Source organism: Diadema antillarum, unplaced genomic scaffold, assembly GCF_040938485.1.
Source record: "Diadema antillarum isolate AM-2024a unplaced genomic scaffold, OU_Dant_1.0 seq00000003_RagTag, whole genome shotgun sequence".
NCBI lineage: Eukaryota > Metazoa > Echinodermata > Echinoidea > Diadematoida > Diadematidae > Diadema > Diadema antillarum.
The window spans coordinates 263,304-282,282 of NW_027271125.1; positions in this window are offsets into that span (position 1 = coordinate 263,304).

Below are 18,979 nucleotides of genomic sequence, written 5' to 3' on the forward strand. Positions count from 1 at the left end.
GTGAAGTGACACGGTATTGTGGCGCCTCTTTCTAGATGAAATGTGACCGAGGACTCGGCTACGACGACACGATCTATTGGTATCATGACAGTCACATGATTAAGGTGGAAAATGGTTTTCAGTTGACCACGTGATTACAGAAACTTTAAGTTATAGGCATGGCCGGCACCACTTTCGAGTTTCTTCTCCTGACACACCACATACAAACCAAAAAAACACCCCCCCGCAAAAAAAAAAATAACAACAAATAAAGAAACAACAAACAAACAAACAAACAAGCAAACCAAAAAAAAAAAACAACAACAACAAACCAAAAACACTTCGAGGTTTCCATCTATTTCTAGTGCCACTAACTCACTTTCGGGGTAAAAGAAAGTGTGTGTGTATGGGGGGGGGGGGGGGTGGGGTGCAAAGTAGTGACACCTTATGCATTCCTTTGTATGGGGCAAAAAGGGGGGAGGACAAAGCACCCTCTGGCCCCCACCCCGGTTCCGCCGATCCTGATAGTGTCTGAAATAACGAATGAAAGTAGCCACAATCTAAAGTATTTTTCATATGAATTTCCAAGGTATATCACTAGAAATGATATGAAAGTAAAAATTATGTGTTATGTCTTGCTTTTCTCATTATCCTATGGAACAAAAAATAAATCCAATTTGATTTGTAAATCCTATTTTGTTTGACAATGCTCACGAAAGTCGAATGAGATTATGAAGACGTTATTGAATTAATTTGTTCTTTGATACTATATTGTTTATTACATTTGCAGGATTTTTTTTTGGTTCAACTCAAGCATAAAGTTCGTGTAAAGGATCGTGTTTATCAATACAGAAAGGCTGAAGTTTGTTAGACAATTCGTTCGTGTCACCTTTTCAAAGTAGTGCTTGGCCTATATCATCTTTATCACTACTACTATGATTAGTTAGAAAGTATAATAACAAAGGTATTTACTATACACAAAAAATAACAAATCAATGAATAAACTTTACCAAGAAAGACCAAACAAGGAATGAATGATTGAATAAATAAATAAATGAATGAATAAATAAGAAAATAAACAGGGCTGAGGAGACTGACGTCAAACTCACATGTCTATGTTATCATACTGGATTTCAGTCATGTAAAAACTTCAATGATCAAGTGGCTTATGGTAGTATTTAGCATTTCGTTTTCTTTTATGCTAACACAGTCAGTGTGACTGATGCACATTGCTCCATACCAGAAAGCATATTAAGACGGCTTACTCAGTATTATACAAAGAGCATGCATGATGTGTCATCGGGTATTGACTATAAAATTTGAGGAAAAATAAAAGGAAACGCTGAACAGATATCTGAGAACACCCGATGGCAATCTATGGAACATCCAGTAGCAATTTAGTTAGATCAATATCAAATGATAAAATGCGGCATTTTTTCCTTGTTTGGTACATTGTCAGAATTTTCTTTGATTCAGTTGAATTTGTTACTTTAGCCATGTTAGCAGTAAACCTTTTCTAAAACACCTTAAAAACTCAGCTCAATGATGTATCATCGTAAAATAGCAGAAGCGAGGTCGGAATAGTGTATAAATCACAAAGATGTGAAATTCTGTTATCTTCTCCAGTTCAAAAAAACAAATTACATATTTGTTTTTCTAAAGAAAGCAAATGCATTGAGAACGTAGACATTCAAACAGTTAAACGTCAAGGAATGTGTCTTTTTCGTAACGGAAAGTAAGACTCAGCAACGGATGACTAAGCAGACCAATGTAAGAACTCTGCAGTTCTAAACAAAATCTTCAATATGACATCGTTTTTGATATTATATATTTCAATATCATAACATTGTTTTTGATATCGGAACAATCGAACATCTTTGATATTACGTGAGCCCACCTTAATGACTTCACTTAAATAAACGCTAAACAGCGTTCTCGTGACTCCTCGGAATATTGTCATCACGGTGAAGAAAACTTACTTTCCACCAGGACATCTGTGGCGCTGGTGATGAGATTCCTCGTGGCGTAGTCTGTAACTGTGCAGAAGTATCTTCCTTCATCTTGAAATTTGGCGGCCGTTACTGTAAGCGAGTAGTCATCGGTGACGTTGAAGCGGTTTATGTGATATATTCTCTTGTTTGGCTCATATCGTTCATCAAATGTGACTACATACTCCTGTGCTTCCCAAGAGCCCAGTTCGCCTCTCTGCCAGTCTACGCTTAACGATCTCCTATCGTACCCGCAAGGAATAGATGCTGATCTTCCAAGAACAAGTGTGATGCGTGGTTGTGCGACGAATATTTTTTGGGCGGCAGCTTTATCAGAAAATTGAAGAATAAAGAATTTATCAAAAACCAGTCAATAAGGGCTTACAAACCGACAGGTGTTAAGTACAGTTAGAGGACATCCTCCACTCAGGGATGAAACAGCCACTCTCCTCTTCCCTGTCTAAAGGGATGTCATCACCGGAAGATCTTTATTTGGTTTCGCAGTTTTTATCACAGTAACGTTGAATCCAAATGATTAGATTGATATTCACCACTTACACATTATAGCTTGCTTCTCTACTTTTCAGAGAGATTGAGTGATTGTATAATTTGTTTTTCTTATTCGTGTGATCTCGGCACAGTATACACACTATGTAAATTTTTAGTATAGGTTTTCCCGTCCATTTTTTGTTCTTTAAAATTCAATTTCAGAGATTTTTCATTCAAATTCTTCCCGAAAAACTCACAGATTGCAAATCCTAACTTCAATATAGTGAATCATCATTGTAATTCGTTTTTCGTCAACCGTTTTCAAAGACATCGCATTCAAAATCGTCTGTTACGGCACATATTGTCACCCCTGCACAAATTGTCGCCCCTGCACAATTTGTCGCCTGGTGACAAATTTTGCTGCTCGTGCAGTTTCCAATTTTTGACCTCAATGGCGACAATTTGTGCAGGTAAAATAAAACGTAGCTGCACAAATTGCCGTCGGTCGTTGTCTTCAAGCTGCAGAAGACAACGCTAATATAAGATACACTACGGATTGTTAGGTTGGATCAAGGAGGTTTTATACATGGAGTTCCAACTGGCTGTAATTATTCAAACAGTTGTCAGATTTCTATTGATGTACAAAGGAATTCCACAGGTGCACTTGTGCCTTTGATAATCGATGTTCGACCCCGCCGTCTTGCTGAGCAATCTGAAGATTTATTCTGAACGTTATCATAATGTTGGCCATATTTTGCCTATTTATTCATTAAATGAAATGAAATTTCACCTAATGATAAAGCATGTAAAACAAAAGTCAATTCCGTCTAGAAATTAGCACAAAAGTGTAAATCAGAGCTGTATCATGTGAAAATGTTTAAAACGGTACCATCCTGGGAAGCTGGTTTTTATCACTTTTCGGCTTAATTTCCCCAATTAAAAGTAATATGGAATAGTCTTCAAGTATAATCCTTTATTGATATATATATCAGATTAGTAACCACATATGTCCAGTCGAGTAATTTTCAGCTTTATTTCAGCATTTTTTTTTGCTAAATTTCTGTTCGCGCATCCTCGTGTCTGTACCACCTACCTTTTATGAAGGACCCGTCACACTACAGCGAATGCCCAACGAATGCCCAACGTATGTCCAATAAATTTGAAAATTTGAAGATATGTTAACATCCATTGGTAATACTAGAATAGTTCGTAACATGCTTGGCGTTCTTTGTATTCATTAGCTATTCGTCGGGATTCGTAATGTGTATTTAGGACATTTTAATAATGTCTACATTCAGTTCAGTTCAGTTCAGTTTTATACATTCTGTATAAAACTAGCTCAGTACTCCTGAGCCTATCCCACCTTTAAAGTCACCCTCTTTTTAATGACCATCTTGTATAATTTCTCCCAGTCTGCAAACCTTCCCTTCCCCAAACAGGTGCTCTCATTCAGACCAATTATGACCCACTCAGCTTCAAGGTTCATCCGGCTCCCCCACTGGCTCCAAACATCCAGGCCAGTACCATCTAAAACATGACCCCTCCCCCAAGCTAACTTTCCCTCCAAAAATGACTTCCCCCTCATATGATTGGTCCAAGTACCACACCCACTCCTCTTCCCAAATTGCTGATGTGTCAAGAAGCACGCTGACCGTAAGAGCAGACTGAACATTCATGTAGAGAGCTGGTCAGACGGTTATTGAGAAAAGACCGCTCTCTTGAGTTGCTCCCGTCTCTATACACCGGTCGGCTATGTACATTGTACCTTTTGCCTGTTCGTCGTTAACATTAGTTATATTTATTTTTTATTTTTATTTATTTATTCTCCACTCATGGGATGGATTGCCCTGGTCAGCTAAAAGCTGGTTTTCACAGGGGTCCAACCAAAATACAAAACATGCCATCAGTACAAACAACAAATCAATCAATAATATACAACTGAAATTACTTAAAAAAAGCCAGAATGCCATAAGCTATACAATTTAACTAAGGAAAAAAACAAACAAACCTACATACTAAGAAATTAGAAACCATATAATATAATCAACATCAAAAATCGAGGAATGGGGATGGGGGATGGGTGAGAAAAATCGTTCTTGTACAATCTCAAATAATCTACTAATTTCGTTGATTCATTATCCTGCAAAAATAGGTATGTCGGGGCTGTGATTTACGTAGCGTTTGAATGCTTCAATTGATACAATTGTTGAAGAGGGATAATTAAGATCATTCCAAAGTTTGGCCCCTCGATAAGATAGGGACCGTTTACCATAGTTGGTCTTCGGTTGAATGAGTTTCAATTTGGATGGGCCGGACCTTGTGCTACATGCAGTCTGTCGAAAACAAAACATTTGATTTAAATAGGGAGGGTATAATTCATGTAATGAACGGTACATTGTACACGCTAGTTGTTTAGCCCATCTCACATGTAGCTGATCTAATTTCAATGTATCATATAAATTATCAGAAGGATGCATATAATCAACATTCATAACAATACGAAGTGATCTATTTTGTAGTATTTGTAATTGCGAAAGGTAAGATTTGGAGGCATTTGCCCAAACCGGACTTCAATAATCAAAGTGACATTGCAAAACTGATTTATAGAATAACAAGGCAGTGTCATTACTAATATACGGCCGCAATCTCTTGAGAAGATACATACATTTAATAACTTTTTTCTTAACATGATCGACCTGATTATGCCATAAAAGGTTTTGGTCAATAACAACCCCTAAATACTTACAAGCTTCAACCTTTCTAATTTCACTGTCATCTATATAAACATGACAATCATTAAAGAGGTTATTAACTCTTTGTAGCATTTGGCGTGAACCAATAAACATCACTTCGCATTTCTTTGGATTAACCATAAGCTTATTATCTTTTCACCAATTTGACAGACTCAACAAATCTTCATTCAATTTTCTTGTAATGTCCCTTGGATGTTTGGATGAGGTGAATAAACAAGTATCGTCAGCGTATAAAGCTAGATCACAACAGTGTGCATTATTCGGCATATCATTAACAAAAATAGAGAAAAGTAGGGGGCCCAATAAAGAACCCTGGGGTACTCCGCATACTATATCTTCTTCATCAGAAATGTAGCCATTTACAGAAGTGAATTGTTTCCTATCAACAAAATAATTCTTAAACCACTCCAAAGTTATTTCACTGAAACCATACATTTCTAATTTTTCTAATAATGTTTTATGATCTACCGTATCGAACGCCTTTTTTAGATCAATCATTACCACCCCAACTATTTTACCGTTATGAATTGCAACCAACCATTTATCACAAACATTTAGAAGGGCACTCTGAGTCGAATACATTGGCCTAAAACCCGATTGACAATCAAATAAAATATTGTTCTCCGTTACATAATGAAATAATTGCTTATAAACAATCTTCTCCATTATCTTAATAGCTAGGATAGGAATGACAGAAATCGGACGATAATTCTCCATGCATGTCTTATCACCTCCTTTAAAAATTGGGGTTACACGTGCACATTTCCATTGACTGGGAATTATACCCGTACGTAAAGATTGATTAATGATGTGTGTTACTGGAGGGGAAATAATAAGAGCTACATGTCTAAGGAGCTTGGCTGGGAGATTATCCGGTCCAGTTGCTTTATTCAGCGGCAACGTCTTCATTATATTTTCAATCTCATCCACTGTAACATCATTAAAAACAAATTGAGCCTTATAAAAACTGGGGGATTCAGTGTGACGCCTCTTTACATTACCATCAAAATTATCATTATCATACAAAACTTTACCAATTGTTACGAAATATTCATTAAAGGCATTTGACACCTCTTGACCATGAATGTAATTATCATTCACCTTGATAGAAGAAGCACCGCTGTCAGCTTTCTTTTCAGGCGCTAAGTAGCGAAGAGTTTTCCATACCTTTTTAACATCTCCTACGGCAGATTCAATATTAGTGGAAATGAAATTACGTTTTGCGTGACGAATATGGCTTGTAACTATATTTCGAGCTTTTTTATATTTTTCCCAATCATCTATGCTTTTAGATTTTTTGTCTTTATATTTCAAACGATCTCTTTTGCGAATTAATTGTAATATGTCGATTGTCATCCAGGGAGATTCTTTTTGTTTAATTCATGTATTCCTGAGTGGGGCGTGTTTATCAACAATTGGCATTATTAATGAGAAGAAAGCTGAACAAGCTGCTTCTGGATCTTCAATTTGATAAAGTGAATCAAAATCAATATCTTTCATATCCTTCCTAAAGACCTCCTCATCGAATCTCTTTAAACTTGATACCTTTTTTGTATTTATGACTTACATTATCACTGCAACTTAGCTTTCCTAAGACACAATATATCATGTAATGATCACTCATCGATACTTCGACCACTCCGCTTTTGCTTATCTTTGATTTACTATTACCAAATATCAAATCAACTGTTGTCGACGAGTTGCTTGTGATTCGAGTATAATCATCAATATATACTGAGTGCAATTATAACACTCCATAATATCGACAAGCCTTTTAGTATGCCAAGCCATACACTTATTACTCACATCACAATTCATGTCCCCTAGTATATAATAAGGAAGTTGCATATCATCAATATTTTGCATTACATGTTCAAAAGTATTAAAAATCTCAAGTTTCGAGTTTGGTGGTCTATACCAACATATTACAAGAAAAGACTTTTGTTTTTGAAGTTTAATTTCAGTAACAATTATTTTCAAATCCATGTTTTAGAATTCATCCTTCCGTACAAATATGACATCATTCTTAATAAACATAGCAACTCCTCCCCAGTTCCTGTTTCGGTCGCGTCGTAAACATGTATAACCAGGAATAGACACCTCATTATCATCAATGCTTGAGCATAAGTGAGTTTCACTGAGAGTCATTATGTCTATATCACTTTAAGTAACTATAGATCTTAATTCATCAATATACTTTAAAAACGACAAACAATTTAAATGGGCAATTTTCAGTCCCTTATATGATTGCAGTCTATTTAACTCAATTTGAACAGGGTCATCAAACACGTGATCAGAATTAATTGACCGATTTAAAACAGGGTGGTTTACGTCATCAAATGATTCATTAGAAATGGATGTGTTTGAACAATCAACTAGTGGTAAACCCTTCCAAAGACAGGCATCACATGTCCAGTCATTATTTGATCGAAAGAACGATTCTGATTCACTTGAGCATTTCAGATGACCCCATTCATTACAAACAATACACAGCATAGCATTTTGGTTATTTCTCACCGTTTTTTTACAGAAGGTACAGGGATATTTGGGAGGCATTAACTAAGTTAAATTTACGTGTAGCTAAATTAATACAAAATGTACATGTTTAATATCTTTAAATATATATATATATACAATGTAAAACAGCTTAATTTGTATTGTGATTGTGAGGCACAAATGTCAGCAAATTGGCCAGCTGTGTAAGTTCATAGTCCATCTAAGTCACTCTCGTTCCGGATTACTTTGTTTATTGTTCTTCCATTTGTTGCCGTGACTTTCGCGATTATACGACCATCACTGGACCACGCGGATTGGACCTTGCTTTTTTTCTTAGCACTATTGAGAAGATGGAGATTTGCTTTTGTCAACATACCTTGGATGTGGGCGCGCGTAAAGTTAGACTTAACTTATTTGCCCCTTTGGCGTTTCAATAAAGGAGCAATAGCTCTCTTCAGAACGAAGAACTTTGATGTGTACGAGCTCATCTTTTACTGCGAGTTCTGCGAGTCTCTGGAAATAACACACAACTATACATTGCAGTATATGTGTAGTGTGTACGGTGTGTGTGTGTGTAGTGTGTGTGTGTGGCATAAGCATCGTGGTCTTTCTGTACGGGTGTATGTGTGGTGTGTATGTTTAGGGGTCTACATGACCTGTGGTGTGTATGTGTGCGTGTTTTGTGGAGTCAATGTATTGCTGCTGGTGGTTCTCTCTTTCTCTCTCTCTCTCTCTCTCTGCGTATGTGTGTAAGCGCGTGTATGTATGTTTTTAATTCACAACAGTAGTTCAATATGAAAACTCCGTGAGAGGCGTAGTTTTGACGAATTTTCGCCCATAGGGCTTTGTCAAGTCAAGTCAAGCTTGACTTGTCCCCCCCCCCCCCCATGGGCGAAAATTCGTCAAAACTACGTAGTGCACCTGTTGAATTCTTTTGTAGATTAATAAAAATCTGACAATTGTTTGAATAATTACAGCCAGTTGGAATTCCATGTATAAAACTTATTTGATTGAATGAAAAAAGGTTGAAAATGAACGGGAAAACATATATAACAGTAGAAACTCTCAAGAAGATTGACTTGCGAAAAAGAGCAAAATCTTGACATTTTCAAAGTCAAGGCTGTAGAGAGATCGCTAGAGTACAAGCAGAATTTACTTACAGTATCCTAGAGTAGGCAATAATGGAAAAAAAAGTTGTAAAGATGGGAAATTATCAGCCATGTTGCCTCGTGTCTCTTAAAATGATTTCGTTAGCTCTTATCATAGAAAATGACTGTAGATACTTGGCAGTGATAGACTTTATTGTTCATTCTTAGTGGTCTTTTTAATTTTTTTCTTTATACGCAACATTGTGAGCACGCATGTCAAATAAGAATGTACACATCAGTTAAACTTTGATCATATACACAGGCGGAAGGTAATGATCGAGCGCTTTGATAATTCTATATGTTATTCGCTGACGACTGTTTGTCTTTATAGCAGGTGTTGATTTACTGAAAAAAAAAAACCAACGTGAGCCTCACAACTAATTCTAGAATGTCTTTATAGCAGGTGTTGATTTACTCAAAAAACCGTCAGCCTCACAACTACCTCTAGAATCGATAAAAGACACGAGATTGATGAAATGTGTCCATGCATGATTAGTATTTCTTTCAGGTGTCACATCGATAGGGTCTCTGTACTTAAACTTAGCTATGCGATGAAGTCTTCTGAAATTGACAGGTATTTGTGACATTAAACAGATATAACAAAGGAAGAATTTGGTTACAAAATGAGTTTCATTCTCTTATTATTTCCCTCATTATGTAAATTATGATGTGCATGGTATTTGTTGCCAGAGAGTTTATCATCAATATACAAAAGGTTGTGGACCACAAGGTCAAGTGTTTAATGACAAGTTGAAAAAGTATAATTGTATTTTCTTTATATCATTATTCTCGGAAACGGTTCAAAATACTTTATGATGTTATGTTTCAGCGTTTTGGTGTTGTTTATTACGTGAGATCAAATTCTGGTATAAAAATGTGCAATAATATAATATATAGTGTGTGAATTAGTAGAATGAGAGTTAGAAGAGAGAGAGAGAGAGAGAGGGAGAGAGAGAGAGAGAGGGAGAGAGAGAGAGAGGGAGAGAGAGAGAGAGAGGGAGAGAGAGAGAGGGAGAGAGAGAGATGTGCAAATATCAGATGGTTTCAAAGCGGTTTCAAACGAAACGGTTTCAAAGTAGTGCCATTCCCTATCTCATACACTTATTAATGAATAGTACAGTTTTTTGTTTGTTTGTTTGTTTTAATTATGATGTGCATGGTATGTGTTGCCAGAGAGTTTATCATTAATATAAACAAGTTTGTGGACCACAAGATCAAGGGTTTAACGACAACTTGAAAAAGTATAATTGTATTTTTTTAAATATTATTATCCTCAGAAACGGTTCAATTTTTTTTTTTTTTTTTTTATAATGTTACGTTTCGGCGATGGTGTTGTTTATTTGTGAGATCGAAAATTTGGTGCAAAATGTTCAATAATATAACACAGAGTGTTGATTATAGAAACAATAGTGTATATTTGCTAGTTAGATATACGAGAGAGTGTGTGTATTAGTGGAATGAGAGTTAGAAAGAGAGAGAGGGAGAGAGAGAGGGAGAAAGAGAGAGAGAGAGATGTGCAATTATCAGACGCTTTTTTCGTATATACACGTATTATTATAATGCGAATATAGTATTTATTTATTGATTGATTGATTTGATGTAATGCGCAGTGTATAGATTAATGTGTTCTGATATTGAAATTTATGTTTAGGAAGAGAAGATTGTGTTAAAATATTTTTTGAATCAAATTGATTATTTTTGTTGTGTAAAATGTGTTGGTTTGAGCTGTATAACAACACAACATCTGTATTAATTAGCATAAAATCTTACCGGCATACATAATTGACATAAACTCAATTCATTTTTTGATAATCATTGAGAATAGTGACATATTGTATTTGTAATATCTGTTTTTGTTTTGTACTATAGGTGGATCTCATTGTGCAATGGTTAAGATGAATAAGATTGACCCTTTGTTGTTCTATGTATGTTTTTTTTTTTCATTGCTACACTGTATTTTGTGAGTATTTTTAATGTATTCATGGCCATCTGTTTAATAGCAATGTCTGTAATTCAGCCTCCGGGCTGCGATAGATATTGATGAATAAAACACCTTTTCAATTCGATTCAATTCAATATTGTTAATTTGACATATTTGCAAGTAAATCTGCTGCAATGCAAAAGATAAGAAAATACCAACTATTCCAAATTATACGTTCAAGAATATTCCTTATGTCACAAGTGACGTTTTATTTTGCTCTTAGCATATGATGATAAAAGTTTAAAAATGGTGCTTAACAAGTTTCGTGATCAAACTCTTCATGATTATACAAACATAGATAATATAGATATATAAATTACATGTATATATATATATATATATATATATATATGTGTGTGTGTGTGTGTGTGTGTGTGTGTGTGTGTAGTATTTACATATATTATCATGATGTGTGAATTCTAAACTACAGTTGACGTACTCTTTTTCTTCTTTCATCCTCTTTAAAACGTGTTGACAAAATAATTACCTTCATTCCTTCACATTTACTCTATAATAACCGCATCGTATATTATTTTAATTTCACAGTGTTACAGCATTCCCTGCAGTTTCAACAAGTCCATATGCTGAAACATAATGTTATATTTATTCTAACGATTTCTTTCCTGTTATCAGATGTATCGTGAAGTGTGATGCATATTCAAGTCCGTGTTGTTCGTGGGTCACAAAACATAAAAGTAATACTCACATATCGATTTCGCGGTAAAGACCGGTAAACAATATAATAATTCAGGTGTTCATATTTGAGAACAAATTTGATTTCTAATTTGGATGCCTTTTGAGAGAGTGATCATTGCTTTAAGCTTAGTCTGAACTTTGGAATCATGAAATTAAGTGTCAGTCCTCATTTTGAGTTATTTGTAGCCCCTGTTTCATCAACCTGACGTTTTCTTTACGGTATATATTCCGCTAAAGTTGCTAAATGGCTGAACCAAATAGTGCAAAGAAGTATTTAAGGACTCTCAAACCAAAATCGACAACATTAAGGTTTTTTTTTTTTTTTAATAATCATGAATAAAGTGTACTTGGGGAGTATGAAGATATTTCACCTAATCTGGTAATCACTTCACACCAGCAGCTTTTCGGTGATTCAATACCCTGTTTGTGTGCATAGTGTAGTGTCATTCAATAGCTTTTCATCTTAAGCCAATTTTCAAAACGGTAATAGAGTTTGATATACCGTCAAGAGTCTAAGGTGGCTTGTAGCATAACATGACGATTCATACGTCATAGCAAAATTTCTTAACACCCCAACACCCCCAAAAATTCACCCTGTACCTAATGTAGGTTTCAAGATGAAAAATCACAAAAGATTCGACCAGGATGTTAGTGTCATTAGATATTTCTTTGCAAGAAAACGAGATTCAGCAAATATTTGAATAAAGAGAAGTATCAGAAAAAACCCTGCACAAACTTGTGCATTATGTCAAGTCAAGTGCAAAATAACATCATATGATAATCAAATGGCTTCGTCATGGCTTACAAAACAACTGGTGAAATTACTATAAAAGAGACTTTCCTGAACTCAGATATCGAAGTGCCATTTTCCTTCCCTTAAAAGCAAAGACATCATTGAAAACGCTTAAAATTGATTTCTTAGTCTTAGCACACAGTAGCATTGAATAAGAATGATTTGATTCATTCAAACTTCTCGCAGATCTTTCTTTTCAATACGTTTCAGTGCAACCAAACAATGGAATAGAAATACATCCATTGTTCACGAAGTCTTAGCACACCACGCACAACCAAACCAGTAAGTAGAAAAAAAAACACAACTCTATTATATATTCAGTTGTGCTCAAACAAACGGGACGAATGCGTCACATTTCAGAGTCACGGCTTGAGAGAAGTTGCAAGATTGCAAAGCACAATCTACTTACAGTATCTTGGTGTCAGCAATGAAATTGAAAGAGTCAAAGAAATGAAACACAGATCAGCCATGTTGCCTCCAGTCTTGAAATGATGGATTTCGCCCTGATCACAGAATGTGACTGTAGCTATAGTGGGTGTGCCAGACTATAGTCTTCGTCTATTCTGAGACGCCTGTTTGTTTTCTGACGCGACAGTTTCAATACAAAAATATGATATTGTACACATTAATCAGTCAGTTGTCAGTTGGACTTTGGTTATGCAATCTATGACACTGTCGAGGTGACGAAGTAGATCGTTGATGATCATTTCAGTCGCTGACGACTCTAGTGTTTGTCTCAACAGAACTTTTATCCCAAACATTCTGATTGACTTTGAACATTGACCTCTCTTGAAAGATCTAGACTCGAAATGAGATAGCATACTGTTCCATCAGTAAATGTAAGTTAAGTATAAGCTGCTATCTTTAGATACATGTACCACAGTAATTGATGGGGTCTGTAGGTGAATGTTTAGTTGAGTGAAAAATTCTCGTGGAATCCAGATATGGAATCCACAATTTATTTCTCTCCATCTTTATCTCTCTCTTTCTCTCTTGCCTTTTTTCACTTTCTAACCAAGAGCTCGACGGCTGGCTCCTGAAGGCTCAGTGATTGTACATGGCGATTTTTCGTATTTATGCTTAATGCTTCTTACAGTTCCAATGCAACAACCGTCTTGTCTTTAAAAAAGTATATAATATATTATTACGTTTCATTCTGAAAGCAAAATGAAAACTCCGTCACAATATTGTGGTTCACATTTAGTTTAGTTTATATCACATAAGTATACCTTACTTCCTTATGCTAGGTGGTATTATTATTTGATCTGGTCTGTCTCTCCGTTTTTAATTCACAAACATTGATTATTTAAGGCTAACAGCCAAACAAGCTTGCTTTTATGTTCGAATCTCGTCATACTTCTCAATGTACAACCCGAAACCCAGTTTCGACCAATTATCATTATTAATACACACACACACACACACACACACACACATATATATAAATATATATATATATATATGCATATGATAGCTGTTTGTGTCTAAATATTCTTTGATTTGTTTATTATTGACAAAGTACAAGAGTTTGTGCTGTAATGTTTGATGTAATCTGGTAGAATAAAATAAACTGAAACCAAAACTGATATATGATGAAAACCCGTGAATTCCAAACGTTTCTCGAAATAGGGTTTTATTTCCATTCTTCCACCCTCTTTAATATGTATTGACAAATTAATATGTCCTTTCTTGTACATCTACTTAACCTCACTTTTTGATTTGATTTGATTTGATTTATTGCTTCCTGCATTATATCATTGCTCATGCAGATACATACACATGTATTATACATTGTTGGTGCCATATACAAAAACATATATAGTTAACAAAGTAAGTTTCTTCATTGCCTTTAAAATATGCAGCAATACAGTTTCTTCATTGCCTTTAGAATATACAGCAATACAGTTTCTTCATTGCCTTTACAATGTACAACAATACAAAACATATAGCATAACAAATAGGAAAATAGGAGGTAGGGATGACTTGCAAAGATATAGGATAGAAAAAATGAGAAAGGAAGGGAGAGGACTGTCTGCTTTAGCTAAAGGTCTACACAAAGTTAGATCACCTGGATCACTGATTAGTAAAGCATGGCAAAGTACGAGGTACAGGTGAACAGTTCCAGGTCATGGTAGGTTACATAACATTATACGCAATAAATTCAGAACGGTGATATTTCCACGAGGGAATTTCATATACAATACAATTACCTTGTTTTACAGCTTTCTCAAAAGAGTACATAGACTTTAAAGTTCTAATTTCAGAAGGAAGAGAGTGGGGTATTCCAAATATCGGGTCCGGTTTGTATGATAGATTTCAGAGCCATCACCGTTTTAGGATTTTGTAAATGAAATTTATCAGATTGCCTAGTGGGATAAGAATGTATGTCCTTGTGTAACTGAAATAATGAGAAAAAAAAAAAGAAGATGGCAACTGACCGTTATACAAACGAAACATAAAGAGTGAATTTTGCAAGAAATTAATATCATTTACCTTTAGTGTTTTAAATTCTACGAACAAAGGATCTGAATGGTTGCGATAACCTAAATTAGTGCATATATGTATAACTTTCTTTTGTAGAAGTAATATGCTGTCAATGTGACTTTTTGCGGTTGCCCAAACAATGTTACAGTATGAGATGTTCGATAATCTCAATGGATGATAAAGCATAAATAAAATTTTCTTTGGGACATAATACTTAAGCTTACAGAGTATACCAACATTACGAGACACTTTATCTGAGATGTATTGCATATTAGCATTCCATTTCAAATTTTCATTTATATATAATTTTATTCCAAGAAATTTGACACTTTTTATTTGTTCCAATAATATACCATCCACCATAATATATAGATTTAATCTTTTTTAACGTTAATAACATTTGTATTGTATTTCTGTGGTCAATTCACATTGCTTAGAAGACCTGGGGGTGTTCCATCAACGTAGTCAGTGCTGACAAGTTGTCACTTACTGACAATTTCAGCAAAATCCTTGTGTTGATTGGATGAGATTTTCTGGTCACTGACTGTTACCATGGTGATTGTCAGAGACTGACAACTTGTCAGTGCTGACTAACTTGATGAAACACCCCCCCTGAACTATCAACAGTTCTTCGTAATGAAACATCTCTTTCGCTCCCGTCAACAAATGTATCGTTAGGTATGACATTCTTGTCCGCATTTTCCATGCGTCACAAAAGACATAAAATATTCATATGTCAAAATATTCAAATGTCGATATCCCAGGTATCTGCCGGTAAAGAAAGTATTTACTTAAGCCTATATATTTGAAAATAATCTTGGTTTCCATGGCTTCATTTTGAACCCTTCTAAAAAGTTATTCTTTTGTTCAACCGAAGTTTGACCTTTGGTAACATGAAATTAAGTGACAGTGCTGATTTTGATTCATTCTACATCCTAATTTCATCACCTTGACATTTACTTTTCGATATTTCAATCTCAAAGCCCAAATAAAAGTAGAGAATTTTATAAGGAAGCCTTCAAGCCTATCAATCACACTAAAAAAATGCTTTGAAACATTCCTGAATATCATCCACTTGAAGAGCACGAAAAAGTTTTTATGTAATTTGTTAATCCTTTTATAGCACCCACAAAGAGATTCAATCCTCCATTTGCGGGCACATAGGCAGTAGCAGAATAAGGTATAGTGCCATGCAATAATGTGACTCTTAAGTCCCCTTTCACAGCAATAACAAACCTGGTATTGATGTAAACTGTTTTGTATGGGCAGAAATAAACTTTCGATAACTTTGATAGCGTAATAAATTGGGGAATTTGGTAACTTCAAAATTCGATAAAACCCAACAAATTCATCCTGCATAACTTCTTTAAGTTTGGTAGCGAAATGTTGCGTTAAACACGTAATGTACTTCGTCCATGATATCACTCCACGCATACATCAATGTATATTTCTTTGTCAGAAAAGGAAATTAAAAAAAAATCAAAATGAAAGAAATGTAGATAAGAATAACAAAAACTTGTTGGCTCTTTATAGTTACGAGCACTTAATTTACCGGTATTTTCTATAGGTATTATGGCGTTCCAAATCTAAAGCTCATACAAAATGAGGCAAAATTCAATATATCAATAACAACAGAAAAGATAGAATTGACTTGCCCTCATCATTGATAAAATAATCTTACGATATTTGGTAGACGCGCTGTATGTTCATATCATACAGTATCATTCTCCTAAGCACACTATGCAAGACAGGCGTTGAACTATATCGGTGACTGAAAATGGTGAACATGGACTTTAAGCCATGATATTGTTCATTGTTTCGTAATATTTGAAATCAAAGTCCTCTTCCCTAGCAGCTACAAATGAATACCTCATCTGTGCAGGTATTCATCCTAATGAGTTAACATCAGTTGCTGAGCCCCATTATGATTCTTCTTCTTTTTTGAACAGTCAAAAAATATGGGATACTTTATAGGGACCTCTACATCGCGCATGTTTGTTAATTTCTTTCAACATGGGATATTCCCAGTGTCATCAGCAAGCACACATTGTATATGGGCATTTCCGTGAGTTGTGCGACATGACCACCAAAATTTTACCCGCATATTTCAGGACAACTGATAATCTTACTTTGTTAGCCATAGTTTGAAGTGTGTGAAACCAACTTTACTTTCAGAAAAGTTCCCTTTTGTGCATTTTATACCTTTTGAAGCCAGAAAGCATTTTTCTGACCTAAAAATCCCTAAAAATGCATTTTTGTTGCTCTTTTTGATTATTTTTTATATTTGAAGCTCAAATCAAACTTTGTTTGGTTTTACAAATCAAAAATATATTAATCTAGCAGAAAATAAAGTGGAGACCTAGATATAAGATATGTACTTCGGACACCAGCGTGCTCTTACATAGCTCGAGAAGCTGCTGTAACGTGAGTTACCGAAACATGAACTTTTTAACCTAGCAATTTTACTATGCCCAACTGAGACATGGTATTTTGGATTATCAAATAACTATGCAGCACACATCCAAGAAATATGATGGGACTTATAGTCTTTGCTTCAAATTCTCATAACAGAGGTCTTAAAATTGTAACGTGAGTTACCATGTAACGTGAGTTACCACAATGTAACGTGAGTTACCGACATGATTTTTCTTTAATACCAAGAAATGATATGAAGGTTGTGATTGTAAGTAACCAATGAGTACATGATTACTGAACTCTTGTATTAAGATTCTATTTCCAGTAGATTGTTCTCCTCTTGGTCTCTCTCTATCACCAAACCAACTGGTCTACATGTACAATGTATTAATTACACATGTTCATCACATGTTAACTTCTGAAAGAAACTGTTCCATATTTACCATTTAATATTACAGTGCAGGTATACTGATCTGTTACGAAAGTTGTTAAAAGACATTTCTTCTAAAGCTGCATGGACCTTGTTCCAGCAAATTATCAAAATTTTGTGATAACTATTAATAGCCTCCTGATTGGGATAATCACTGCATGATTACTCTTGAAAAGTTCTTGTTTTTGTAATTCAAGTGATTACTCTTTGACATTTCATAGTTTATACAGGTCTACATTGTACCTGTATAGACCAAAGCCATTGTTTATGAGGCTGAAACATTTGTATGAACAGAATTTTAAGATTGGAGCTCGCTTCCTGCTGTTTTTTCTGAGATTTTTGAGAACTGAACATTGTGAATTTGACACGCTTATGTGTTTTATACTATTCTACTCTGAGGTTTTAGCTATATTGTTGCAAAATCCTACAATGAAACTTGTCCATGTTTACTATAATTTACTTTACATGCTGATCTATTACCAAAAACTTGTTGAATGTGAACCTCATTTTCAGACATTTTCTTTAAGAGCTGGACAGTCATGTACCTTAAAGCAAACTATCAACATTTTGTGATATTAATAGTTAGCCTCCTTATCACAAAATATTTACTATTCATGTTTTTCAGTGGGATTTACTGCTTCAGTCTGCTTGATTAGTCTAGAAAATACTGGTATATACTTTTTACATGTATGTACAATTCAAATAATGGCTACTTGACATTTCATAGACCAAAGCAATTGTTTTTTAAGGCTAAAACATTTATGAACATGTTTTATTAAACTGATCAATACTGGTAGCAGATAATTAAAATTTATGTGCAGTTTCTGTAATTCAAGTCTAATTTCTGTACCAGTTTTCGTATAGGAATTTGTAAACAAATCAAACATACCAAACAATTGATTATTGAGTAATTCAAACAATTATCAAATAATTGGAATATAAATTGCATTGTTTAAAAGTTAAAAGATTTATTGAAATATTTCATTTCTGAACCTTTAAACTCTCCACAGACTACATGTACAGGTCTCTAGTGACTCAGTGTATTAAATGGAATAGTTTATGGATGACTTGTTTTATCTAGATAGCCTGAAATCCATTTAAATCTAGTAAAATAAAACACAATCAAATCAAATTCTCAATTAAATCCTCAATTTCTGATGCATTTGTTAACTGGAAAAGAGTGTAATTAAATGAAATAGACTCTGTTTCATATCATTTTGTTGAATACAATTTTTGTCTCAGTATAAATGAAAGCTTGGAAAACGACTCAATTACAAATGAAATTTATCTTCAAGTTGGTATTCTAAATGTAAAGTTTCCTGCCTTT